Below are 27,350 nucleotides of genomic sequence, written 5' to 3'. Positions count from 1 at the left end.
GGACTGCAGCAGCCGCGGAACCCCAGCGCCCGCATCCCCGAGGGACCCAGCCCCGACTCCCCGGTTCTGTTCTCCCTTTCTACCCCCGCGCCGTCCCGGGACTCGCAGTCTCCGCCGCGCACGGGGCCGGTTCTGGGGGAGGGAATGTAAACAAATCGGGGTTTTATAGTTACCTCACACTCGAGTGCCGTGTGCATCTCCTCTCCGCTCGGTACCAAACCCCGGCTGCACCAAATCGTGTATTCACCAAAGCCGACTGCGCTAACTGCGTCGCAGAAACCCGCGCGTCAGACACCCTGCTACGCTAGCGGCGTACAAGAGCCACTCAGCTCCCTGCGCAGCCGCACCCCGTCCGCCTATGGGTGCTACGCTATGGGCGTACACGCGCCACCTAGCTATTCACTTCGGATAACGCCAGTTGCGTAAAGGAGCCGCACTACTCACGGATTCCACACGGATCGTCCGAGCAATAGGAAATTCAAGTATACGCAAACTGCGGAGTTCCGTGTCTCCGCGCTAGTTTTGTTCCAAGAAAGAACGCCGCGGGGGAGTTGGGGCAGCTTCTTAACGCATGCGTGGAGCGCCCTTTATCATTCGCCTTTTCTCCTGGCTTTAGAACGTCGGTTGCTGAGGCCTTGGGCGAGTCGGATGAGTAATGGAAGCTCTAAACCCAAATGCTGTAGCCAAAAAGCTTCAGAGTGAGCATCTGGAATGTTCATCTGTATACGAGTTAAACATCTACGTTAAGTTAATCCCGCCCCCTTTGTTAAAGAAACCTTTTCAATCTCTTAGGGCGACAGCGAACTTTATTTAGTGCTAAGTGCGAGGTGTTTTGCCTAGCTCCCCTCCCACCCATTTAATTCTAGACCACACTTACTGCGGGTCTTCCAAGCCTGAAAGAAAGAGTTGAGTCCTGAGAACATGTCACGCATTTAGACAAATTCTCGAGGCTTTTGGTAACTTTCCAAGGTCTTCACCCCTCTACTCCTCAATTGATTTATTATTTCTTAACACTCTATGAGAAAAGAAATCCCGATCTGGCCAAGCAGTTCCATGGACTTGTGCCTACACCGTGCTCATTCTTGCCCTTTGCTCGCACCATACCTCTCATCTAAATTGTCTCCTCCCCTCTTAAGCAACCACCAACCCACATTTTCTTAAAAGGTGACTCTGGACATCTTTTGCTTCATTACTCTGCTTCCTGGCTCTTAATCCACATGTTGAGGCTTATCTGCATTCCGCCTGGGGTGCCTGGGTTTCTATATCCAACCAGAATCTACTTAATAGAGCGAGTTATGGGGGTGCCTTACTGGTGTCTAGTAGAGAACATAAAACCATGAACAGCAGTAATCGCAGGCTTCACTATGTGTCAAGTACTCCCCAAGTGTTTTACATATATATAAATTTAATCCCCATAATACGGTGAGGTAGGAAACAGGCACACAAATCTTTAACTTGCCTGGTATCACAGAGCAGGTAGAGAAAAGAGTTGTGATTTCCAAACCCATTCAGTATGGACGGCTAGGTAGTCCCGCTAACCTGCATATTATACCTTCATGAAAGAAGATTATTTTTTGTTTTGTATCTCTACAAAAAATATCAAAACAACGAAAATCGTGCTTAATAAATGCCTACTGATTGCCATGCGTAGTTCAGAACACTGAACTACTCATATGCCCTTTTCCTTGTTTCAAAGCCAGGGCATCAACCTCACTTCTGCTTACAAAGGGAGAAGTGCTGACGTGTGGAGGAAAGAGATTAAGCCTGAGTCCTAGTTTCAAGTCTCACCATTGCCACTAAATGTGAGACAACGGCTGTGGTCCTCAGATTCATTGATAGATTAAGGGGATTGTTTTAAAGATATTCTAAGGTTCATCCTAGAACTAAAGTCCTTAAAGTTCATAAAATCATGATAGTACATCCTTTGTGTGAAAAGTATAAGCAGCTTCCAAATTAGCTTGATAGTTTATGACTCATAATTATTTTATTGAGCACATTATTATCGACACCCTTAAAACATACATAACCTTTCTTTCAAATATCAATAAGATATATCACTTGCATTCCTTATATTTTAGGGCACCTACACTGCTTTTTTAGTTATGGATATACAAGGATAATGTTCAGCTGGTACACACAAGTACGGCTGAACCAACTAATCAAATACTGAAATACTTCCATGCAAGTTGATTCACAGCTGCAACTCTGAGTGGTATACCCCCATGCTTCTCACCCCTATGCCAGTCCTTCCTCTCAAGATTCCCCAGACCTCCACATTTTAAGAACTAGTGGGTTAATACCAGGCTAAGATAGAGCCCTTAGGACCCAGCTCTTATTAGTCACTCCCGTTTTAATTGGTTGGTGCCTATTCTTTACTAATTGTTACACATTTTAAATATCATCCCTATAGGAAACTATGTGGTGAGCAACTTGAAAATAGATACTATGTTTCCTAACACTTTTTAAACTCACCCAAACATGTATATACCTTCAAGTGTATACCCACTGATTCGGGCAGATTTTCAAGCAAAATTATCAGATAGAATAAATGATTAATCTGCATACTAGCATATTACTTTTCCTACTGAGAAAAGGAATCTCAGAAAATGACTTGCAGGCTTACCCAAAATCACCTGCTGAGTCAAATAATGGACACTACAGCAACAATATCACTATACGAATTTCGTTTTATTTTTACCAGTTTTATATACAAGTAATATGTTAGGGTAAAGAATTTCTAATATGTTAGAATCATAAAACTTTCTCAAAGTGTAAGACATTTTCTTTTTTCAGTCACCTCACTTGATTCATAAAGAGGCTCATCTGAACTATAAAAATAGTATAAATGATTTTCAGTACTGGGGGAAAAGCGCGGTACTGAATTATGTGTAAATGGTTTACCTTTCATTCTTTAGCTTATTCATACTGCTTCAGCCACAATATTAGTTCACATATGTAAAATTTCAAATGTGACAGTCTACATTTGTGAGACATGATATAGTAAATCCAAGGGTCTTTTTGCCCCTCAGAGGATTTGAAAAGAACCAACTATTAATACAAAAGAGGAAATAAGAAAACATACTTCATACCCCAATCTTTAGCAGTGGCTAAAGAAAGTCCATGTCATAAACCTGGGTTTCCCTCTTACAGAAGAGAAAATAGTCATCATACAAACAAAGTTAAGAGTCTTTAATGAAATCTATGAAGAACATGACTAATTCTAAGAAATCAGGCCTTTCAAACTCACTTGTTCTTTCTGTGATTCAAGATTAGTAATAACCAATGATAAAGACCCCTTCTTAAATTCATCTCGAGTTTAAACTATTACTTTTACATGGCCAAAAAGTTTACTTTAGACAAAGCTATGCCTAGAGAGGCTATGAACCAAAAATAAAATTTTAAGCCTCCCAACTAACTGAATGGTCACCTCTTCTTTGCCAAAGGCATTCCAAAGTCAGCCTGAAACACTAGTACCGGGCATGATGGGAATGGATGGTTGAACATGCCTCATTATATTCTCCTCACTTTAAAATTCAGGCTGGGTGTGGTGGCTCACACCTGTAATCCCAGCACTTATGGTGGCCAAGGCAGGTGGATCACCTGAGGTCAGGAGTTTAAGACCAGCTGGCCAACATGGCAAAACCCCATCTCTACTCAAAATACAAAAATTAGCCAGGTGTGGTGGTGGGCACCTGTAATCCCAGTTACAAGGGAGGTTGAGGCAGGTAGACTTGCTTGAACCCAGGAGGCAGAGGTTGCAGTAAGCCAAGATTGTGCCACTGCACTCCAGCCTGGGCAACAGAGGAAGACTCCATCTCAAAAAAAAATTCAGGCACAGATGACCAGCATTAACAAGAAAACAGACCTTAGGACTGAGGAAAGAGATTGTAGCAATAAGATACCAACTTGACAGATAGCAGGCTCTGAAAGAATTCAAAGTACTTTTTCTCCAAAATATATTTCTTTGACATGTTTTGAAATGGCCTTGCAAACTGTCTCTTGTGGGGAACATCTACATTCTGTAGAGCAGCAGTCCCCAACTTTTTTGGCACCAGAGACTGGTTTCCTGGAAGACAGTTTTTCCACAGATGGGGGTGGGTGGGGACGGTTTTGGGATGAAACTGTTCCACCTCAGATTATCAGGCATTAGTTAGATTCTCATAAGGACTGCACAACCTAGATCCCTCACATACACAGTTCACAATAGGGTTTGCACTCCTATGAGAATCTAATGCCACCGTTGATCTGACAGGAGGTGGAACTCAGGCAGTAATGCTCACTGCCTGACACTCACCTCCTGCTTTGTGGCCCCGTTCCTAACAGGCCGTGCACCCGAAACAGTCTAGGGGTTGGGGGACCCCTGCTGCAGAGAATCTCCTTCCCTTTCCAAGTCTCTTCCCTGATCCAGGAGAGAATTAACTAAGAGTCTGGCATCTTTTAAAGTCTGATAAAAAACATTTACCATTTATTCTCTCTGAAGCCTGCTACCTGGAGGCTTCATCTACATAGTAAGAACCTTGGTCTCCATAACTCATTATCCGTTTTTAAAAATATTCCTTTTTCTTTTCTTTTCTTAAGACGAGTCTCACTCTGTTGCCCAGGCCGGAGTGCAGTGGCGAGATCTCGGCTCACTGCAACCTCTGCCTTCCCAGGCTCAGGCGATTTTCCTGCCTCAGCCTCCCGAGTAGCTGGGATTACAGGCACCCACCACCACTGCCAGCTAGTTTTTGTATTTTGGGGGAGAGACAGGTTTTCTCCATGTTGGCCAGGCTGTTTTCAAACTCCTGACCTCAGGTGATCCACCTGCCTCGGCCTCCCAAAGTGCTGGTATTACAAGTATGAGCCACCATGCCTGGGCTAAATTTTATTTCTTTTCTGACTGCTTATCCCTAAGTTATACATGGCCCCTTATCTTAACCCAAACACTTCCTCCTATTGATTCCAGGTCTTTAGATAAACTATTTCAACCAACTGCCAATTGGAAAATTTTCAAATCCACCTATGACCTGGAACCAGCTCCTGCTTCCAGTTGTCCCACTTTTCTGGGCCAAACCAATGTACGTCGTACATATATTATGTCTTATGTGTCCCTAAAATGTATAAAACCAAGCTGTTGCTCAACTACCACCTTGGGCACATATTCTAAGGATTTCCTGGAGTTGTGTGACAGGCCATTATTGGTCACTCATGTTTGGCTCAGAAAAAATATCTTCAAATAAATTACAGAATTTGACTCTTTTCATTGACGAAGAAATTAGTCAGGAGTACAAGGAAGACTAAATTATATTGCTATATCAATGTGGTGGGGTGTGGGGATATTAAGTACCAGAACAGGTGTTAAGATTTGGAAAAGGGGGCCATGCGCAGTGGCTCACACCTGTAATTCCAGCACTTTGGGAGGCCAAAGCAGGTGGATCACTTGAGGTCAGGAGTTCAAGACCAGCCTGGCCACCATGATGAAAACCCATCTCTACTAAAAATGCAAAAATTAGCTGGATATGGTGGTACGTGCCTGTAATCCCAGCTACTTAGGAGGCTGAAGAAGGAGAATCGCTTGATCCTGGGAGGTGAAGTTTGCAGTGAGCCGAGATCACGCCCCTGCTTTCCAGCCTGGGTGACATGGCAAGACTCTGTCTCAAAAAAAAAAAAAAAAAAAAAAGAGAGAGATTTGGGAAAGGAAGATGTCAGCAACATGTAGGTAAAATTCCAAACTGAGGCCTCAAAATTAATAGCTACTATTCATTTTTAGAGACTATTTCAGCCTGGGGATTAAAGCTCCAGCTCTAAAACTGATGCCAGAGAAATTTAAAGGATACAAATTATTTCCATTATTCGAGACCTGTGGCACTGTGTAACACCTAACACCGCAAACACACTGTCAGAATGGGGAAGTTGGACCCATGCCGTAGTCTTTTTCTGATCCCTGAGAAATTATGGCTCTACCGTCTCATTTTTTGTAGACTCTAAAGACTAAGGTAGGATAAATGGGCCTTGAGAAGTTCATGGGAGTTCTCACTAGAGGAGCACAGCTGCCCTTATACTCCTTTCTAAATAAAAAATAAATAAATAAATAAAATTTTTTTGAGACAGGGTCTCATTCTGTCTCCCAGGCTAGAGTGCAGTGGTGCAACCACAGCTCACTGCAGGCTCAACCTCCCAGGTTCAAGCAAAATCCTCCTACCTCCCACCTCCCTCGCCTTCCCCACCCACAGTAGCTGGGATTTTTTTTTTTTTTTTAACTCCTTTCTAAAGAGCAAAAAATTGCATATCTGAGAAGGCCATCCTCTTCCACAGACCCCACCATTTTGAGGTGGGCACACTAAAGCAGGGAGAAATAAACCTATACAACTCTGGTGAGGGACAAACTTGTCTGATGCACCTGAGATCATTCTGAATTGGTAGGCTTATGCAATAAAACTGAGTTCCAGGCTATCTGCAGAGACAAAAATAGATTGGAGAAATGAAACAATTGACACAAAAATTTAAGCAACTTCTCACCCAGGGGAGAAAAATTAACTTTTTTATGATTTGCCTACATGATCCTAACCTTAGAATAATCAGAACCCTTAGTTTAAAGGTTTCTATTGCCATGGCAATACAAACAAAAGGCATTTAGCATTAGGCATCTCTCCTGGAAAACACACAATAACAGAGAAGCTTAAAGTTTCTGATTGACCATGGCAAGTCCTTTCGAAAATACAAATGAGACCAGGCTCAAGAGAAAGGGAAATACCTACTCAGAAGAATGAACAAAAGCAAAAAAATCAGAGCGAAAGCCAGACTAACACGCTGACCACACATTTGCCCACGTCATAGTACCATGAAGACTTCTCACTCTAAACCTATATTTTTTTTGAGACGGAGTCTCGCTCTATCGCCCAGGCTGGAGTGCAGTGGCGCGATCTCGGCTCACTGCAAGCTCCGCCTCCCGGGTTCTTGCCATTCTCCTGCCTCAGCCTCCCAAGTAGCTAGGACTACAGGCACCCGCCACCACCCCCGGCTAATTTTTTGTATTTTTAGTGTACTTACCAATTCCTACAATTCCACAGTTAGCATTTCATCCCTGGGCCTTGAAACCAAAAGGACTCTGAGGGAAATTGCTACAGTTGTATTACCTATTTATACCTCTGTGGGAATATATTTTCTTTAGGTCTTTTCTAAAGAGGAAGTTCTAAGAAAAGAGAAAATACAGTTGTCTAGATTCTCGAGGGTAGTGTGGTGCAAAGGGAAAGAAGAAAAACTGTAGACAGATTGCTAACTTCTTAATCTTGCTTCCAGGCAAGCTCATTCACTCACAGAATAGTAAGATGAAGAAAAACAGTAGGTGTGGTAGGTAGCCATTTTAGGTCGTTTGCAACTCTACCGGCACAGCAGAAATTGACTTTTCAAAACGTAACTCCTACTCCAAAGGAATTAGAAAAAAGTGACATAAATATCCACATGAATATGGCAAACTTCAAAAGTATTTGTAGGTGATTACACTTCAATTTAAGGAAAATTGTCAACGTGGAAATAAATGAATTAACAGTAAGTTACCATGTAAATTTTTTTTAAAAGGCTCATTTGTTAAACTGGTTGAAATTAATACATCCATTTTAAAATTCATTTTAAAATGTCATCACATGGATCAAATTTCAAATTTTGCCTAAGGCTTTAATTAATAAGGAGACCAATTTCACACCTGACATTTATGAAGATAATCAAGTACATCTTCTAAAATCAAGACACCCGTGTTCTGTCTTAGCAAATACTGCTTACCTTTATTTGACGGCAACAATGCAGCAAAATTCTAAATATTAGGGAAGGTGAGAAATGAATTGTCAAAACAAGAATAGCTTGTAGGGATTTCTGAATTTTTCTTGTACTATTTCTAGGTAAAGCTTGGGTTATATTTTGTATTTCATACAATAAGCCACTTTCACATTCTTCATAGAATCCCATCTCTTCTTTCCAGCAAACATCTTTTTGTTGTTGTTGCCATTCTTTTTTTGGTTTGTTTTTTCAAGCACACGTCTTAGAGAAGATTTGGAAACTTCCTAATGTTTCATGAGAAGTGCTTCTGGCAGTGCCCAGTAGTTAGCGACCCATCATGCTTGGCTTTTTCTTTCTCAAAGATGATCTCACCTACAGCCTCCAACAATTTCATCACACCCAAATTTCATTTTAATTACAATGACAGTTGCTTTCTCTAAGCATTTATGTTTTACAATCTTCCTTCCCACCCTAACCACATGAAGCTGTATTATTTAAAATGTGCCAGGCACCATTTAAATGCTCTAAATGGAACTCATTTAATTCTACAATAACCCTCTGAGGTGGATATTACTGTGCCCATTTCACAAATGAAGAAAACTGAGATGGTTACATAAAATATGCCAGAGCCAGGATCCCAGGCTGGCTCTGGAGGCTCTGTTCTTAACGCTTACATTATCCAACCTATTTTTATTTTTATTTTTTTGAGATAGGATCTAGCTCTGTTGCCCAGGCTGGAGTACAGTGTCACTGTCTTAGCTCACTGCAGCCTCGCCCTCCCAAACTCAAGTTTTTTTGAAAACTCAAGTTTTTTTGGTCCCTCGGACCACAGGCATACGCCGCCACGCCTGGATAATTTTTGAATTTTTTGTAGAGACAGAGTTTCATCATGTTGCCCAGGCTGGTCTTGAACTCCTGGGCTCAAGCAATTGGCTCACCTCCATCTCCCAAAGTGTTGGAATTACAGGTATAAGCCACCATGTCTGTGTATTTCTTTTTTAAATTGCCAACATTTTCAGAGGAAGTGATATAGATGTTCTTGCAAAAATAGTGACTTGTGCACAGTCTTGATATAAGAAGCCAGATAAGGGTCAGGTTCAGTGGCTCACCTGTAATTCCAGCATAGGTGGAGGCCAAGATGGGAGGATCCCTTGAGCCCAGGAGTTCAAGACCAGTCTGGACAACATAGTGAGACCTCTTCTCTACAAAAAATTTGTTTTAAAAATTAGATGGGCATGGTGTTACACACCTGTGGTCCCACTACTCGGGAGGGTGAAGCAAGAGGATCACTGGAGCCCAGGAGGTGGAGGCGGCAGGGAGCCATGATTGTGTGACTGCATTCCAGCCTGGGTGACTGAGTGGGACCCTGCCTCAGTAAATTAATTAATTAAATGAAATCCATTTGGAGGATTAAAGGTACATTTACTTTTCAGTCTTTAGATTTATATGACTCTACATCCTCTGCAAGTCTACCTTGGAAAAAGAGACACATAAATATTAAGGGATATATCTTTAAGCAAAAGTTTGTGCTTCTCAGTTAATAGGGTTGCTTTAAAAAATAGAAAAGTTTGTGCTTTTATTGTGTGCAAGCCACTCTGTTAAGTCGCCGATACAGGGGTGAACAAAATGAGAGGCTGACCCTTAAGTTGCTTGCAGTCTTGTGGTGGTGGTGGTGGATGGTAATTAAGGAGATAATTACAGTATCGTGTGGCAAGTGCTATGTTACATATAGGTATAGCTTGCAACGGCAGCAAAGGCCAAAATTTGGGGATACACTCAGGCTTCCCAAAGGAAGTCACATCTGAAGTCTGACTTAAGAATGAATAGTAAAGTCAGATAAAAGGCTGGGGAAAGAGCAAACAAATGAAAATGAGAGTGAATGCCTGGTTTTCGGTTTGGGGAAGTGAAACACATAATCTTGTGTGTTTTGGGCATGGGGAGTTGGGAGAGATGAGACAGGACTGGTAAGGAAAGCCTTTGTGTATCACATTAAGGAATCTGAAAGAGTCTGAATGCTACCCTGAGGGCAATAAGGGCCACTGAAGAATTTTCAGTAGGCAAGTGACGTGATCATAGGCAAGAAGGGAAATCATATTATCATATGACTAGTGTGGTAGACAGAATAATGCCTCCCCCATAAAGACATCCTCGTGCTAATCCCTGGATCCTATGAACATGTAGATTACATGGCAAAGGGTACAAAGGCTGGAAATGGAATTAAGGTTGCTAACCAACTGACCTCGAAATGAACACATTAGTTTCAATTATCCAAATGGACCCAATTTAATCATAAGAGACTCTAAAAATGGAAGAGGGAAGAAGGGGAGAGTCAGAGGAAGACAGGATTAAGGAAGAGAAATGATGCTTAGAGAGATACAATGTTGCTGAGTAAAGGGAGCCACAAGGTAAGGTAGAGGTCCCCCAACCTTTTTGGTGCCAGGGACTCGTCTCGTAGAAGACACTTTTTCCACAGATGGCAGGGGGATGGTTTCAGGATGAAACTGCTCCACCTGAGATGATCAGGCATTAGATTCTTATAAGCAGTGTGCAACCTAGATCCCTCACAGGCACTGTTCACAATAGGGTTCATGCTCCCTTGAGAATTGAATGCTGCTGCTTATCTGATAGGAGGCAAAGCTCAGGCGGTAGTGCTCCCTCACCCTCCGCTCACCTCCTGCTGTGCAGCAGTGTTCCTAAAAGGCCCCACAGGCCTTACTGAGTCTGTAGGGGGTTGGTGGTGGGGGGAGGGGGGTAGGGAGAGGGGGGTAGGGGGTGGGGACCCCCGAACTAAGGAATGTGGGTAGCCTCTAAAGCTAGAAAAACAGGAAATGGATTCCTCCTTAGAGCCTCTAGAAGAAACGTGGCCCGGCTGACACCCTGGTTTTGGCTCAATGAAATTCATGTCAGACCTACAGAGCTGCATGATAACAAATTTGTATTGTTTGAAGCCACCAAATATCTGGTAATGTGTTACAGCAACAATAGGAAACTAAAACAATTAGGAAGCTGTGATAGGGACAACCCACGTGAGAAGTGACAGTGGATAAAGAGAAATTGCTGAATTGGAGAAGTTTCAAGAAGATAGAATTGCTGGGCACATCACGGTACGCTTAAGTAAATAAAAAATAATAAATAAAAAGAATTGTTGAGTATGCTGGCTCACATCTGTAATCTCAACACTTTGGGAGGCTGAGGTGGGTGGATCGCTTGAGCCCAGGAGTTCAAGACCAGCCTGGGCAACATGGTGAAATCCCATCTCTACAAAAACTCAAAAATTAGCCAGGCGTGGTGGTGCACACTTGTAGTCCCAGCTACTCAGGAGCTGAGGTGGGAAGATCGCTTGAGCCTGGGAGGTCGAGGCTGCAGTGAGCTGTGACTGTGCCACTGCACTCCAGCCTTTTTTTTTTTTTTGAGACAAAGTGAGACCCCATCTCAAAAACAAAGAAAAAAAGATAGAATCAAATCTGAACACCAGCTCTTCTAAATTATTACCTGTGGCTTTAACGTGAACATTAAGCTTCATTAAGCTTCATTTTCAATACCTGCAGAATGTTCAGTACCTTGCGAGATATTGTTTATTTTAATTTTTATTTTTTTGATCAAGGTAATCATTAACATTAGCTTTGGAATTCAAATAGAAATACATGCTACAGCATGAATTAACCTTAAAAACACTATGCTAAGTGAAATAAGCCAGACCCAAAAACACAGATATTATATGATTTCACTTCTATGAGGTACTTGGAATAGGAAAATTTATAGAGACAAGAAAGTAGAATAGAGGTTACCAAAGGGTTGGGTGGAAAGAAAGAGGGAATGGGAAGTTTAATTGGTAGTGTTTCTGTTTGGAATAATGAAAGTAAAAAATCAAGCACTGCAATAAATACAAATTAAACAAATATACTATCTAATGTTTATAATGTTCAACAAATTGAACCATGTTATAGTACATAAATGATTTCATAAACCTAGAATTTTTCAATGTAATTTTGAGAATATGTTTCCAGAATTAGTTTGTAATATTCTCCCTATATTTTAAATACGAATTTCAAATACAAACGGTAGCTTTGTAGCTGGAACAGTTTTGAGATTACCAAAATGTATAGGCAATGACATTAGCAAGTATGATGCTATTATACCTCTGCCTGGAACTCATTTTTTTTTTTTTAATAAAGTAGTTAGATGGCCGGGTGCAGTGGCTCACGCCTGTAATCCCAGCACTTTGGGAGGCTGAGGCTGGAAGATCACCTGAGATTGGGAGTTCGAGACTAGCCTGGCCAACATGGAGAAACCCCATCTTTATTAAAAATACAGAATTAGCCGAGTGTGGTGGCACTTGCCTGAAAACCCAGCTACTAGGGAGACTGAGGCAGGAGACTAGCTTGAACCTGGGAGGCGGAGGTTGTGGTGAGCCAAGATCCTGCCATTGCACTCCAACCTGGGCAACAAGAGTGAAATTCTATCTCAAAATAAATAAATAAATAAATAAATAAATAAATAAATAAATAAATAAAAGTAGTTAGATGGGTCATGGGTGAGCAACTGGGCAAACCTTGAATATAATGCAAATGTGATTTTCTTTCGTTTCCTTTTTTTTTTTTTTTTTTTTAGGATGTCTCTCTGTTACCCAGGCTGGAGTGCAGTGGCGCGATAAAGCTCAGCGCAGCCATGACCTCCTGGGGCCAAGTGATCCTTCCACCTCAGCCTCCTGAATAGCTGGGACTACAGGTGAGTGCCACCACACACAGCTATTTTTTAAAATTTTTACTTGAGGGGCTGGTGGCTCACGCCTGTAATCCCAACATTTTGGGAGGCCGAAGCAGGTGGATCACAAGGTCAGGAGTTCAAGACCAGCCTGACCAACATGGTGAAACCCTATCTCTACTGAAAATACAAAAATTAGCCAGGCGTGGTGGCGCATGCCTGTAATCCCAGATACTCAGGAAGCTGAGGCAGGAGAATCACTTGAACCCGGGAGGCAGAGGTTGCAGTCAGCCGAGATCGTGCCACTGCACTCCAGCCTGGGCAATAGAGCGAGACTCTGTCTCAAAAAAAAAATTTTTTTTAATTGAGACAGGCTCTTGCTATGTTGTTCAGGCTGGTACTGAACTCCTGAGTTCAAGCAATCCTCCCACTTCAGCCTCCCAAAGTGCTGGGATCACAGGCGTGAGCCACCAAACCCAGACACAAATGTGATTTTCAAATTAATTGGCTCCATTCCAAAACAAATCCTCTTTGGAGGAAATTTAAAATAAAACAAACTAATTTACATTTAACCTAATTAAATGTTCAACTCTGTTTAGAACTGAAGCTCTAATACTCCTATTTATATCTCCTTTTATTTGTTTTGATACTTTGTAGCACTCCACATTCATACTGAAAGCAAAACACATCTTTTAAATATTTACTGCATATGTGCAATATCTAAGCTAGTACTCAACAATGTGTGGTGTTAACAATGTTAGTTAACAATGTTAACTAACAAGTTTGGTGGCTGATAATCAGCCAATTTTAGATTAACCAGGTAATGGGGATGATGTTGAGTAGAAAGGAGGAAACAACAAATACAAAACTACTGTAACAATGAAGTTCTGACAACCTCTTATTTAGCAGAGATACATCAACTTATTTGTGGGTTACCCATGGTGATGGGTATTAGTGATGGCAGAATTTTACCAGTTTGGGGCTAATTTACAGATTATTGGGCAGTAGAGCACAGGTAAGAAGGAGACTGAGAAATTCAGGTTCAAGGTTTCAGTTTCTCCTCCTTTCTCACCTCCCTCATCCAACCCCAAACTACTGCAGCTTAGCACTTCTTTCAAGCCATCAGTAATCAGCTATAGTTATTCTGCAAAATGGTTTATCCATTCAGTTACTAGTAGAAGTGACAGTATGACTGGAGATCATTTGACTGATTTAAATATATAAACATAAATTATTTAATAAGTATGTTTATGAAGCAGAGACAGAGATTCTATGGTTTCACAGTATTGACTCAACCTACACAATAGAAATGAAATAAGATGAACACTGTGAAAGAAGGGCACACATCCCTTAGCATTTCCTAAGTGAACATCCTTGTATGCACTCTGCCGTCTCTCTCCTCCTTTTCTCTGCCAAGAAGACTTTTCTACACTAACTTGACCCACTTGTTCAACTCACCTATTGCAGTTGGGCTTGCATTCCTACCAGGTCATCCAAATTGCCACCCAATGGCCTTAGTTACTAAATCCAATTGTCACTTTCAACTGGTCTTCTATTTAATTTCTCTGTTACTCTGAGGCAGTGACTTCCTCCAAATCCTCAAGGAATTTGATAAATTTGGTGGTATGGTGAGATGACATCCCCAGGACAGACACTTTGAACAGTAGGCAAAGAATAGTGCTTTTTTCCCATGCTGATTGTCCCACCAAGTAAGGTACCTACCTAGTTGTCCCACCTTCAGTCTTGTTCCCTTTAAATAAGAATCTGCCACTCCTCTCTACTTTGATAGCAGACAGGACTCTTGGTTTTTCATTAACCTCTCTAGTGACTCATTTCCTAACTTCTTCAACGGCTTTTGTTCTCTAAGCTTCCATACATGCAGGCAATCTCCTTCTGGGTCCTCTTATGTATTATTCTACACTAGTGTGTGTAAAAGAGTGTTTTAAGCACCACTTGCATCAGTTCCTAGGGGCTCTTATTAAAAATGCAATTTCTAGTCTTCTCCCAACAGCTACTGAACCAGTAACTTGGGGATAAAGACCAAAAATCCGCATTTTAAATCAGCTCCCAGGTACTTTTTGTTTTTAATTCAGGTATGAGAAATACTGTTTAATCTACCCATCCTGGGTAATTTTATCCAATCCCAGAGCTTCGGTTATTGTCTGTATACTGGTGACATCGATTTCTCTGTTTCACATGCAAACATTGCACTCAGATAATTTAAAATGTCCCAAGCAGAACACATTGTTTCTCAATCCTGCCATTCTTCCTCTTGTTTCCCCTACTTCTTAAAATGGTTCTGCTGTGTTCCTCAGGGGTTTGACGGAGAAAGCAGAAGTGAGGGGCATTCCTGTCTTCTCAACACACTTCCAATCCTTACAGATCCTCTTACATTTACCATTCTCTTACAATTCTGTTATAGATTCCTTACAATTCTTACAGATTCCTTGTGTCCAGACTTCTACTTCTCACCACACCCAGTTACTCCGCTGGTTAAGGTCACTATCATCTATGGCCTAGTTGGCTTTTGATCAAGTCCACCTATAATCCATTCTCTACCGTGAAAGTTGGAGTCATCACTAATTTGATCAGATCCTCCCATGCATAGACCTTTCACAGCTTCCCATAACCCTCGGGTTAAACAATTTCGCTGACAAACAATATCTGCCCTAATCTGCTCCCATATTATCTCTGCAGATTAATTGCTCGTGACTTCACACTAGAACTAACTATCAGGCCAGGCACAGTGGCTGTAATCCCAGCACTTTGGGAGGCCAAGGCAGGTGGATCATCTGAGGTCAGGAGTTCAAAACAGCCTGGTCAACATGGTGAAAACCCATCTCTACTAAAAATACAAACATTAGCCAGGTGTGGTGGTGCACGCCTGTAATCTCAGCTACTTGGGAGGCTGAGACAGGAGAATCGCTTGAACCTGGGATGCGGAGGCTGCAGTGAGCAGAGATTGCACCACTGCACTCCAGCCTGGGCAAGACTCCCAGAGCGAGACTCCATCTCAAAAAAAAAAAAAAGAACTATGCTATCTGATGTGGTAGCCACTAGTCACATGTAGCTATTGAGCATATGAAATCTGGCTAGTCTAAATTGACATGTGATATAAGTATAAAACATATGTTGGATTTCTAAAACTTAGTGCAAAGAATATAAAAAGTCCCATTAATAATTCTTCATATTGATTATATGCTAAGATTTTAAGTACATTGGACTAAACAAGAATATTATTAAAATTTCTGTTGATTCATTTTACTTTCTTAATGTGACTACTAAAAATTTTAAATTGCATGTGGTTCACATTACACTGTTATTGAACAATGCAACTCTAAAACTCTACAATCCAGCCATACTGAAAGACTTGTTACTTCCTCAGCTATCATGCTTTTCCTTGCTTAAAGTGTCTCATCTCCTCAGCACCCCTTCCCCTTGCACCCTCTGATTACCTCCTATTTGTCCTTCAGGTTTCAGTTTATACATCACTATGAACTTCCCTGTCCCTCTCTTGGTTAGGTGTCCTCCTATACACTTACACATGTATCTTCCACCACGGCACAAGTTTTGCACTGTGCTGCATTTGTGGCTCACTTATCTACTCCCTTCCTGCACCAGGATGTCTCCTATACTCACCGATTCCTTGAGAGCAGGGACTGTTCCTTGTTCAATGTACTATCTTCAGCATCTGGCACATTGCTTGGTGCAAAGTAGGTACTAGGTGAATACTACTAGAATGACTGCTGGAAATGGCTTCCCTCGACCCAACACATGAAACATAGCTGATAATAGTGTGTGTGGGAGGAGTTATAAATTAATATTTTCTCTTTATCCTTAACCTGTCCACACCCTATCAAGTAACATCCCAACTCTCTCTCTCTTCTTTTGCCTCCAGTAACATTTTAAAACTTCATCAGTTAATTTCAGGAAATGATCAGATAACAAAATGAACACAACTTCTGTTTTCTAAATATTTTAAAATTGCTTTACTGCTAGAACACATTCACTGTGAGAAAAATTACCTATTCATTGGAAAACATTTTTATAGCATTTCTGAAGATCAAGTCTTTGCAGGAATTTAAATGAGACCTAAAATCAAATCATTTTCCCTATAATCCTGCACTGTTGGCATTCATAGAGAAGCTTTAAGTACATCAAATATTCTGGCATACTCACATTATAATTAACGTTTACATTACTCCCTGTTTTAAAAAAAAAAAAAATTAGTGTATGCCAAGTATTAAAGCCATAAGAACAAACAGTAACTATTTTCTTTTCTTTTTTTTTTTTTTTTTTTTTTTTTTGGCTCAACCTCATCAGATATAAACTTTTAGTGGTGTCCTCAGTGTTCATCCAATTTGATCACTGTGGGATTTTTAGGGTTTTTTTTCTTTCTTTCTTTTAATGCTTCAGGGCTTTTCACGACATAGGCAGGGCTTTGTGTGTTTTATGAGATTAAAATGTCTTAAGGACTTATAAAGACAAATATCAAGCCTCACCCGGATTTAAGGTGCTACTTAACTGCCCTTGTGCTTCCACTTCTTCAACACTTATTTACTTCTCAACGTACTGTTGTGCCTGTGTTTACCACTGTGGTGAAATTGCTCTCCCAAGAGTCATCATTGAATGAGGGTATGTGAAAGAGTCACAGGAGCCAATTGAAACAGCTCCCAAAAGCCAAATCTGACATAATTTGAGCAACAAAATAAATGGTTTTGGATTATAATCCAAACTATAAAACAAAATCCATGACTCCACACTGATATTAATTAATTAATTAACAATGGCAGAGAACAGACAAATATCTCCTGCAGAAGAATTCCAAATCATTTATGTGGATTTTCCATCTTTAAGGATTAAGAGCAGCCGGGCACTGTGGCTTATGCCTGTAATCCTAATGCTTTGGGAGGCTGAGGCGGGTGGTCAGGAGTTCAAGACCAGCTTGGGCAGCATGGCAAAACCCGTCTGTATTAAAAATGCGAAAAGTAGCCAGGTGTGGTGACACTCGCCTGTAATCCCACCTACTCGGGAGGCTGAGAATTGCTGGAACCCAGGAGGTGAAGGTTGCAGTGAGCAGACATTGCACCACTGGGCTCCAGCCTGGGTGACAAAGCAAAATTCCATCTCAAAAAAATAAAACAAAATAAAATAAAATAAGAATTCAGAGCATAACTTCCCACTCATTAAATGTGGGCTATCCATAGTGACTTCCTTTGAAAAAGTACAGTCTGGAAATGGGGATAAAGAGTAACTTTAAAGTGGAAAAACCTGACAAATGCTAACTCAGCCAAAAGATCAAGGTCAACACCAACAGTGATAAATCATGTTGCTAGGAGATACCTCTGATACAATGTGATGAAAATGGCACTTTACCCCTGTGGTCTTCCTCCTCAAAACCCTTAACCCCAGTCTGATCATGAGAAAAACATCAGCGACATTCTACAAAATACCTGACCAGTACCTCCTTAAACTGTCAAAGTCAGTCAGATGCAGTGGCTCACGCCTGTAATTGCAACACTTTGGGAGGCCAAGGTGGAAGGATCGTTTGAGGCCAGAAGTTCACCACCAGCCTGGGCAACATAGCAAGACTCATCTTTACAAATCTAAAAATTGGCCAAGCATGGTGGTGTGCACCTGTCCCAGCTACATAGGAGGCAGAGGCAGGAGGATCACTTGAGCCCAGGAGTTAGAGGTGATAGTAAGCTACGATGGTGCCACTGCACTCCAGCCAGGGCACCAGCATGACCCTGTCTCAAAAACAAAAACAAAAAAAAACTGCCAAGGTCATCCAAAAACAAGAAAAATTTGAGAAACTGTCATAAGCAAGAGGAGCCTAGGGACTCATAATGACTAAATGTAAAGTGGTAACTTAAGATAGGATTCTAGGACGGAAAAATGAACTTTGGTAAAAACTAATAAAATCTGAATAAACTACAGTCTTTAGTTAATAAATGTATATCAATATTGGTTCATAATTGTAACAAATATACTAACAGAAAATGGTAATAATAAGAGAAACTGGATGGGTGGTATATAGAAACTCTCTGTATTATCTTTGCAATGTTTCTGTAAATTTAAAACCATTTTAGGCTGGGCACGGTGGCTCATGCCTGTAATGCCAGCACTTTGGGAGGCCGAGGTGGGTGGATCACTTGAGGTCAGGAGTTCGAGATCAGCCTGGTCAACATGGTGAAACCCCACCTCTACTAAAAAAAAAAATACAAAAATTAGCTGGGCATGGTGGCGGGCACCTGTAGTCCCAGCTACTCAGGAGGCTAAGGCAGGAGAATTGCTTGAACCTGGGAGGTGGAGGCTGCAGTGAGCCCAGATTGCATCATTGCACTCCGGCCTGGGCAACAGAGTGAGACTGCCTCAAAACAAAAACAAACAAATAAAACAAAAAGCAGTTTAAAGAAGTAGCTTATTTATTTTTTTTAAGTTATTTTTGAGACTGGGCACAATAGCTCATACCTGTTATCCTAGCACTTTGGGTGGCTGAGGCAGGAGGATTGCTTGAGTCCAGGAGTTTGAGATCAGCCTGGACAACATAACAAGGTCCCGTCTCTATTATTTATAAAAAAATTAGAAAATAAATAAAATTATTGTTGACCCTTACTTGGCAAATTTTACTGACTTTTCACAGTTTTCATCCTGTACTGTACTGAGAACAATCTCCTTATGGGAGCTCTCTTCCTTTAGCATCTTTGATAATATCTTCTCTAGGATCTCTTTCTTCCTAACACCTTTTCTAGTCTCCAATACTGGATGATTATTCTTCCCATCTCTTAAGTGGTATTTCCTAAGTTTCTAACTTTGACTAACTTGTCTTATCACTTCATATTATCTCACATGGGGAAAGAAATCTCATCAACTCCAACAGCTTCAACTATGGACTTTATGTTGCACATTCCGAGATTCTAAGCCCAATCTTTTTTAAAGGTCAAATCGTAGTTCCAACTACCTGGTGGACATTTCTACCTACACAGACCTTCAGGGATGTTAAACTCAATATGTGCAAAGAAGAAACCCTTATTTAAAACCCAAATCCTCTGGCTCCTGTTGTGCCTCAATCATGGTTAAGAATGAGCATTATAACTTCTCTATTCATCCAACAGGAACCATAGATATACCCGTTACTGTTTTCTTGACCACCATTATTCTCTGATCTCATATAAATATTGTTTGACTGTATTTCTACCTGCTCCCTTTACTGTCACTGTAAAGCAATGGTCTGCCACAGTTAAGGTGAATGAGAATTGTTCCAGTGGCATGTGGCAATCAGCAAGCTGTAACCTCTTGGAAAATGTTGAGAGAACATTCTCAGATCTCAGGGACAGAGGCCTCACACTGCAATGCTCCTGGGCTGCCAAATTTTCTTCAAAATTATTTGCATAATTACTAATAATAATTACTAATCCATCATTCAAAACAGCGTTGACTGACTGTGGAACCTGGAAGTGAGCCCCAGTAAAGCTGAGTGAACCCCTACAGTCCTGGTAAGAGATAAATATATGAGATGTTTTGTGTTCCCTGGGAAAGAACCAAAATACCTCACTCTTGGGGCAGAGACCACCATTGCTTCTGGTAGGCAGACCAGAGACTCAAGTTGATCCCCCAACTAACTGCCTCTGTCCACTTTCTATGCGCAGCTTATGGAGAAAGCTATCCCCTAAAATTTGGCAGCCCAGGAGCATTGCAGTGTGAGGCCTCTGTCCCTGAGACCTGAGAATCTTCTCTCAACATTTTCCAAGAGGTTACAGCTTGCTGATCGCCACATGCCACTGGAACAATTCTCATTCACCTTAACTGTGGCAGACCATTGCTGACTCATCAAGCCATTAGCAACTCCCTCCCCTTTTTCTTTGTTAATAATATCCTGCTCTTACTGAGACTAGAGGAAATTATGTTATATACATTTATATTTTTTATGGAGATGGGGTTTTGCCATGTTGCCTAGGCTGGTCTTGAACTCCTGGGCTCAAACGATCCTCCCACCTTGGCCTCCCAAAGTGCTGTGATTATTTAAAACTATTGAGGACTACAAAGTGTGTTTGTTTATGTGAGTCACATCAATAATTACCGTTTTAGAAACTAAAAATAAAAAAATTTGAAAATACTATTTCATATAAAAATAAACCTATTACATATGATACAACAATATTTTACAGAAAAATAACTATAGTTTTCAAAGTAAGAAAAAAAAATGTCAAGAAGCCTGGCCTAATAGAAGACATGGATTCTCATATCTGCTTCTGCATTAGTCTGTTGTCTTCACTGAAACATATATTGAGTATCATACAAATATGTTGTTGAAAGAGAAAGAAATATTTTAATAGCTATCTCAGATAAGTTTGAATATTCTTTTTTAATACTACATTAAAACTCAAAAAAGTGGTAGTTTGTTGAAGGTTAATTACCAAGTGAAATCAGAAAACCTATGAGTGAAATTTTGTACTCTGTTCCCCTTAGATCTTTTGGCCTAGTACGCATTTTGAATGGATCTTTTAACCTACCTGTGATTTTGTATCATGCATTTATCATACTGGTTCACTGAGTTATGCAGATCTTTCAAATACATTTCATCATACCATGTAAAAAAATCACTTTTGTTAATATCAACACCAATCTCAGACAAATCTTTTTATCATTTGCAACAAATACTGCCTTTTGTTTTCCTTGAAATGACAAGCTCACTTTTTTCATTTTCAAGAAAATGTCTGCAAAATTTCCAAGTCTAAATAACCATATTTTCTTTGCCAGCCTTTCAAGTTAAAAAAAAAAAAAAAAAAAAAAGGTAGGGGAGATTCCACAAAAAAGCAATCATTTCAGCTCACAATTCAATTACTTAAGGAATACTGTGACTTGAGATAACCAAAGCACTTCAGCATGTGCCAGGAAAGCAAGCAAACAACGAAAACATGAAACTTTGTATGGTGCCTGTGAAGAAGACTACTTCTAGTATGTGCCGCTTCTTTTATTTGTGCTAAACTACTGGCAGTGCTATCCACTATTGCTGCTTCTGCACCATCAACGCAGTGAAAAAGGCAAATAATATATCTTAGCATTATTAGGGGAAATGATTTTAACCTTGCAAACTCCCTGAAATGATCTCAGGGCTCCCAGGTTCCATGGACCACTACTGAGTTAAGCCAATTGATATTCCATTTTACTTACCAGGTAGTTCTGGAATAGATATATGACACAAGTCTGGCCATAACTCAGAGGGGCCTCCAGGAAAGGTTCTTCTTTTAACAAGATACGTGGAAGTGAAAACAAATTTCTCTTTTCTGCCTTTGGCATCTATATGGGAAGCCTAGAAATAACCTGCCCAAGAGAACAAACAACACGCTGCAACACACTGAATTTGGGAAAGCGGAAAAATGAAAAACATCTGGGTAAATTGATGTCAGTGTTCTTTTGTTTTGTTTTTTGTTTTTGTTTTTTGAAGACAGAGTCTTCTGCTCTGTTGCCCAGGCTGGAGTAGCAGTGGTGCAGTCTCGGCTCACTGCAACTTCTACCTCCCAGGTTCAAGCAATCCTTCTGCCTTAGCCTCCCAAGTGGCTAGGATTACAGGCACCCACCATCATGCCTGGCCAATTTTTGTATTTTTAGTAGAGACAGCATTGCACCATGTTGGTCTGGCTGGTCTTGAACTCCTGACCTCAAGTGATCCACCCACCTCAGCCTCCCAAAGTGCTGGGATTACAGACATGAGCCACGCACCTGGCCTGATGTCAATGTTGAACCACTGAATCATTCAACACTGAAACTGTCCTATCACTAGAATTCTTATTATGTGAGATAAAAATGTTCCTTATCAAGTGATTTTAGAAGAATGTTTTGTTCCTTACAGTTGAAAGCATCTTTACTCATACATATTCTTACATTTCTGTAATACATCAATATTTAAAAGACCCAAAATCCTGATCACCAGAGTTTGATACATTCTAAACGCCCTGAAATAAGCAAGCAAAATAAAATTATTACAAGTCATTTAACAAGGCACAGTAGCTGGAAGGAGGCACATCAAGTTGAACAACTAAAACAGGTGGCTTATATGAAGGCAAATCAAATAAAAGAGAAAAAATTAAATTTTAATAAAAACATAATGAGAACTCTTAAGGGGGTGAGACTATAACACTAAAAATTCAAGGACTATAAAGCATTATTCCTCTGTTATATAGTAATCAGGATCAGAAAGTAACCAGGTGTTTAGGAGCAAAACCCTTGGCATATATCCAGTGTCAGGAAATGAAATCACATTATGTAGATCAATAGAAAAGTATTCATTATTCTGTGTTAACACAACCAGTGTTCTACCACCAAAGTTGGGGATGTGGTCTTTATAAGTAAAACATATTTGTGTTTGTAAATTTTCAGGTTACAGCAGAGTTCTTTTCAAAATAAAATTGCTCTATCTTTTGAAACCTGCATGTGAGTTTGAAGATTTTGAATCTGAATTTCTTCTTTAACCTTTTTATACCACACTGTTGATAGGGACAGGAGGCGGAGAAATTCTAGGCAGAAAAGGGCAGGGTCCCTGGCGAAACCCCATCCTCAAGTCAAAAAGCCTGAGACCGTGACCCAAAGTGAGAACTGATACCTCTGTTTTCCTACCCATAGCCTCACCCCACCCCACCCTGTGTCTATAAAGACTGCAGAAGCAGCTAAACATCAAGAGGAGTATAAGCAGCTGAATGTTGGAGCGAAGCAGTTTGACTTCAGAGGGACAGCTCGACAGCGGGACTTCAGAGTAGAGTCCAGCCAAAGATGGCCGGACTTCAGGGGAACACTTTCCTGCTCTATCCCCTTTCCAGCTCCTCTTCCCGCTGAGAGGCACTTCTATTGGCAATAAAATCCCCCACATTTACTATCCTTCAATTCGTTCCTGTGACCTGATTTTTCCTGGACGCCAGACAAGAGCTCGGCATACAGCATGCCTGCTGTCACACTTGACCCTCTGCCCTCATTGGCAGAGAGCAACTATCTCACGCAAAAAGGCAGAGGGCCCACTGAGTCTGTCCGCAGATGGCAAAAGCTAAAAGAGCCTCACTGTACCACTCTTCTGGGGCCTTAGGGGTCACGGGTATTCCCTCTTAGACGCTGCCTCGGTAACACATGGAGTTTTGCTCCAGCTGGTGCTGAAAACACTAGCCTCACCTCCTGCACCCGCTCACCTGCGTGCTCCGTGCTGCGGGGGCTTGAGCGCAATGCAACAGGTTTGAGTGAGTGGAGTTTGCTGCTGCCACTGAAATGGCTGACTAGTTCTAGTGCCCACACTCTAGTTCCTGCCCATGAAGGGGTCAGAGAAAATTTCCCATTTCACTGTGAGATTCAGAAGACAAAATGATTACATCAGAGAAATACAAGAGAAAAAACTGGTCTTGTGATAGAAAAAATTATTTTTTTAGTTCTCTTATCCATTTCCCCTCTGTGTGACAAGCACACAGAAAAGCAGAAATGGTTCACAGCAAATTGTGCCTTGCAAGATCCAAGTTCCTATCTCTACAAGGAGAATCTAGTCCACAGTATAAAGGATGGTTTTAGGAAAATAACAATCTCTATTAATCAACTTTCAGCTCCTCCAATGTATAATAATTCTAAAACTGAATGACAACGATGTTTTAAACTCAAACATTAAATATCATTGAATTGCATATTTTAATTTAAAGGAGTTCTGAAATGAGTAGAAATTGCCACATCAGAATTGATTATTTTAGAGGTTTCAAAATAAATAAGTGCTATCTTTTCATCACCAGATGAAAAGACCAAATTCATGGGTAGAAATGGGTCTAGACTCTAAGAGAAATGGATGAAACCATGAATCTTAATTCACATCAGTAGATCAGGTACTACAATTGCTTAAAAAGAAGTAGAGCAAGGCATGGTGGCTTATGCCTGTAATCCCAGCACTTTGGGAGGCCAAGGCTGGTGGATCACCTGAGGTCAGGAGTTTGAGGAGTTTGAGACCAGCCTGGTCAACATAGTGAAACCCTGTCTCTACTAAAAATACAAAAATTAGCCAGGCGTGGTGGCATGCGCCTGTAGTCCCAGCTACTCAGGAGGCTGAGGCAGGAGAATCGCTTGAACCTGGGAGGCGGAGGTTGCAGTGAACCAAGATGGCACCACTGCACTCCAGCCTGGGCAATAGAAGGAGACTCCATCTCAAAAAAAGGGAAGTAGAATGAGAGCTGGTGACCTTTGTATTTGACATTACCACTCAAATTTAACTTCACAGAAAGAGCTTTGATAAGAATAACAAAACAGGCTGGGCATGATGGTGGGTGTGGTGGCTCATGCTTATAATCCCAGAACTTTGGGAGGCCAAGGTGGGAGGATCACTTGAGTCCAAGAGTTTGAGACCAGCCTGGGCAACTTAGTGAGATCCCATCTTTACAAATTTTTTTTTTTAAATTGGCCAGGCATTGTGGCACACACCTATAGCCCCAGCTACTCGGGAGGCTGAGGTGGGAGATTGCTTGAGCCCAGGAGGTTGAGGCAGCAGTGAGCCATCATCATGCCACTGCACTCCAGCCTGGATGACAGAGCAAGATCCTGTCTCAATAAATAAATAAATAAAATAAAATAAAATAAAATAAAATCCTTGAACAGAGAGCCTCAGCAATAAATATTATGTTACCCAGAGTTACAGTCGTGGTAAGACAAAGCAGCTATAGCAATTGTGCTATAAAGATAATAAGTGACAGTACATATAGTAGTAGTTGTGCATTTACTGAAATTTTTCACCCTGTGTCATAAATATAATCTAGTTGCTTTGTCCTTTATAATGATCAGCATATCCATAAAAGTTTGCATTGCTTTCTACCTTAGAATGGAATAAAACTGATCTTGTGTAAATACCAATACTTTTCCCACATCTCTGGTGCAAATGAACACAGATGTTATATACTGGTCAATATTCTTGATCACAAATTGAGATTGATTTTAAGGATATTTTTTGGAAACTAAAGACCCAGCAAGGATTAATATATTTTCATTCAATAGCATGTTTTTTTTTTTTTTTTAACTATTTTGAAGCACTAACAGAAAAAAATCGTAGGTTATCAATAACTCTACGTTATGGTTAAATGAATTATGTTACAATTTCGTTTAATAATTTGATCTTTCTTTTTTTTTTTTTTTTTTTTTTTGAGACGGAGTCTCGCTCTGTAGCCCAGGCTGGAGTGCAGTGGCCGGATCTCAACTCACTGCAAGCTCCACCTCCTGGGTTTACGCCATTCTCCTGCCTCAGCCTCTCCAGTAGCTGGGACTTCAGGCGCCCACCACCTCGCCCGGCTAGTTTTTTTTTTGTATTTTTTAGTAGAGATGGGGTTTCACCGGGTTAGCCAGGATGGTCTTGATCTCCTGACCTCGTGATCCACCCGTCTCGGCCTCCCAAAGTGCTGAGATTACAGGCTTGAGCCACCGCACCCAGCCTCTTTTTTTTTTTAAGTACAAATTATTTAAACTTTGAAGTAATACTGTATTTTGAGGGTGTTATAAAAACTAACTGTATATATTCTATTTTTATTTTTATGTTTGTAACTCTCTAGCTCTATGTCATAAAGCTGAATATATATATATTTAAAACAGAGTCTCACTCTGTCGCCCAGGCTGGAGTGCAGTGGCGTGATCTCAGCTCATTGCAACCTCCACCTCCCAGGTTCGATCGATTCTTCTGCTCAGCCTCCTGAGTAGCTGGGATTACAGGTGCCTGCCACCATGCCTGGCTAATTTCTGTATTTTTAGTAAAGACAGGATTTCACCATGTTGGCCAGGCTGGTCTCAAACTCCTGATCTCAAGTGATCCTCCTGCCTCGGCCTCCCAAAGTGCTGGGATTACAGGCATGAGCCACCGCACCAGGCCAAATGCTGATATATTTTTTAAATAACTGTACAGCTTGGGGCCAAAATATGTTTGGTGTTTTAATTAGAGATTGAATTTTTTAATGGGATATTTGACTTGACATTTTAAACACAGGTGTCAAGCGAAATAACCAGTTCAATTCTTCCAGTAGTAGTGTGAAAATAATTTCTCCCTCAAATTCCTCCTTTTGGTTAGGTGCCTTTGGTGTTATGATACGTAATGGTTTTCGTCCATGGTTCCCGGTTCATAACTACCATTGCCCTTGTTGCAGTCTTTTGTTACACTGTTGGGTGTGTTAGGCCTCTCTGGCAGGCCTCTGACCTTCTCTTGCCCTCCTTCTACTCCAATGTTTCCCTGACTTTCTGATCAATGGTCTTAAGACCCTTCTCTGAAAGGTTCCCGCCCTATGGGCAAAGGAATGCTGATGTCCTGAAACTTCCCTAAAAAACCAAGAGGACAGGATTCAGAGAGCTTCCGAATAGCGGAATACTTGGAGGTTCTTGGAGGGTAGTGTGCCCAGGGAGGGCATGGAAGCCCTGCGTCCATTCCCCCATCCTTCACCTACACATCTCTTCATCTGTATCCTTTATAATAAACCAACAAACATGCTTCACTGAGTTATGTGAGACAATCCAGTAAATTAATCGAACCCTACGAGGGGGTTGTGGGAACCCCAACTTAAATGCAGTCAGTCAGAAACCCAGGAGTTTGTCTCAGTTTATTAAAAAAAAAAAAAAAACCCAAACCGTACACGTACACACACACACACACACACACACACAAAATGGGTTTCTGTATACAGTACCACAGGGAAAAATTAATTTTAAGTTAGCCTTGGCAGGGCACAGTGGCTCATGCCTGTAATCCCAGCACTTTGGGAGGCCAAAGTGGGCAGGTCATTTGAACCTAGGACTTTGAAACCAACTTAGGCAACATGGTGAGATTCCCCCATCTCTATAAAAAAATCAAAAAGATTAGCCAGGCATGGTGGCATGCACCTGTGATCCCAGCTACTAGAGAGATT

At 41.0% G+C, this 27,350-nt stretch overlaps 1 protein-coding gene across 5 annotated transcripts in view; it reads right to left on the bottom strand.

The window, feature by feature from the left end:
* The window catches only part of LOC105468176 (solute carrier family 39 member 10), a 164,543-nt gene that overhangs the window by 80,370 nt on the left and 56,823 nt on the right, over positions 1–27,350 (bottom strand). Inside the window, exon 1 of one of the 5 annotated variants that reach the window (XM_071073108.1) lies at positions 21,634–21,656. The exons of 2 other annotated variants lie outside the window; for them this stretch is intronic. The gene's annotated coding sequence lies outside the window, so the exon portion shown is untranslated. Of the gene's footprint in view, positions 1–173; positions 372–444; positions 593–21,633; positions 21,657–27,350 lie in introns of those variants that run through there. 2 more of the 5 variants (XM_011718228.2, XM_011718227.3) reach the window with 2 other exon arrangements.

This window comes from Macaca nemestrina, chromosome 11, assembly GCF_043159975.1.
Source record: "Macaca nemestrina isolate mMacNem1 chromosome 11, mMacNem.hap1, whole genome shotgun sequence".
Classification (NCBI taxonomy): domain Eukaryota; kingdom Metazoa; phylum Chordata; class Mammalia; order Primates; family Cercopithecidae; genus Macaca; species Macaca nemestrina.
The sequence above is the reverse complement of the archived record's forward strand: the minus strand, read 5'-3'. Positions and strand labels throughout refer to the sequence as shown.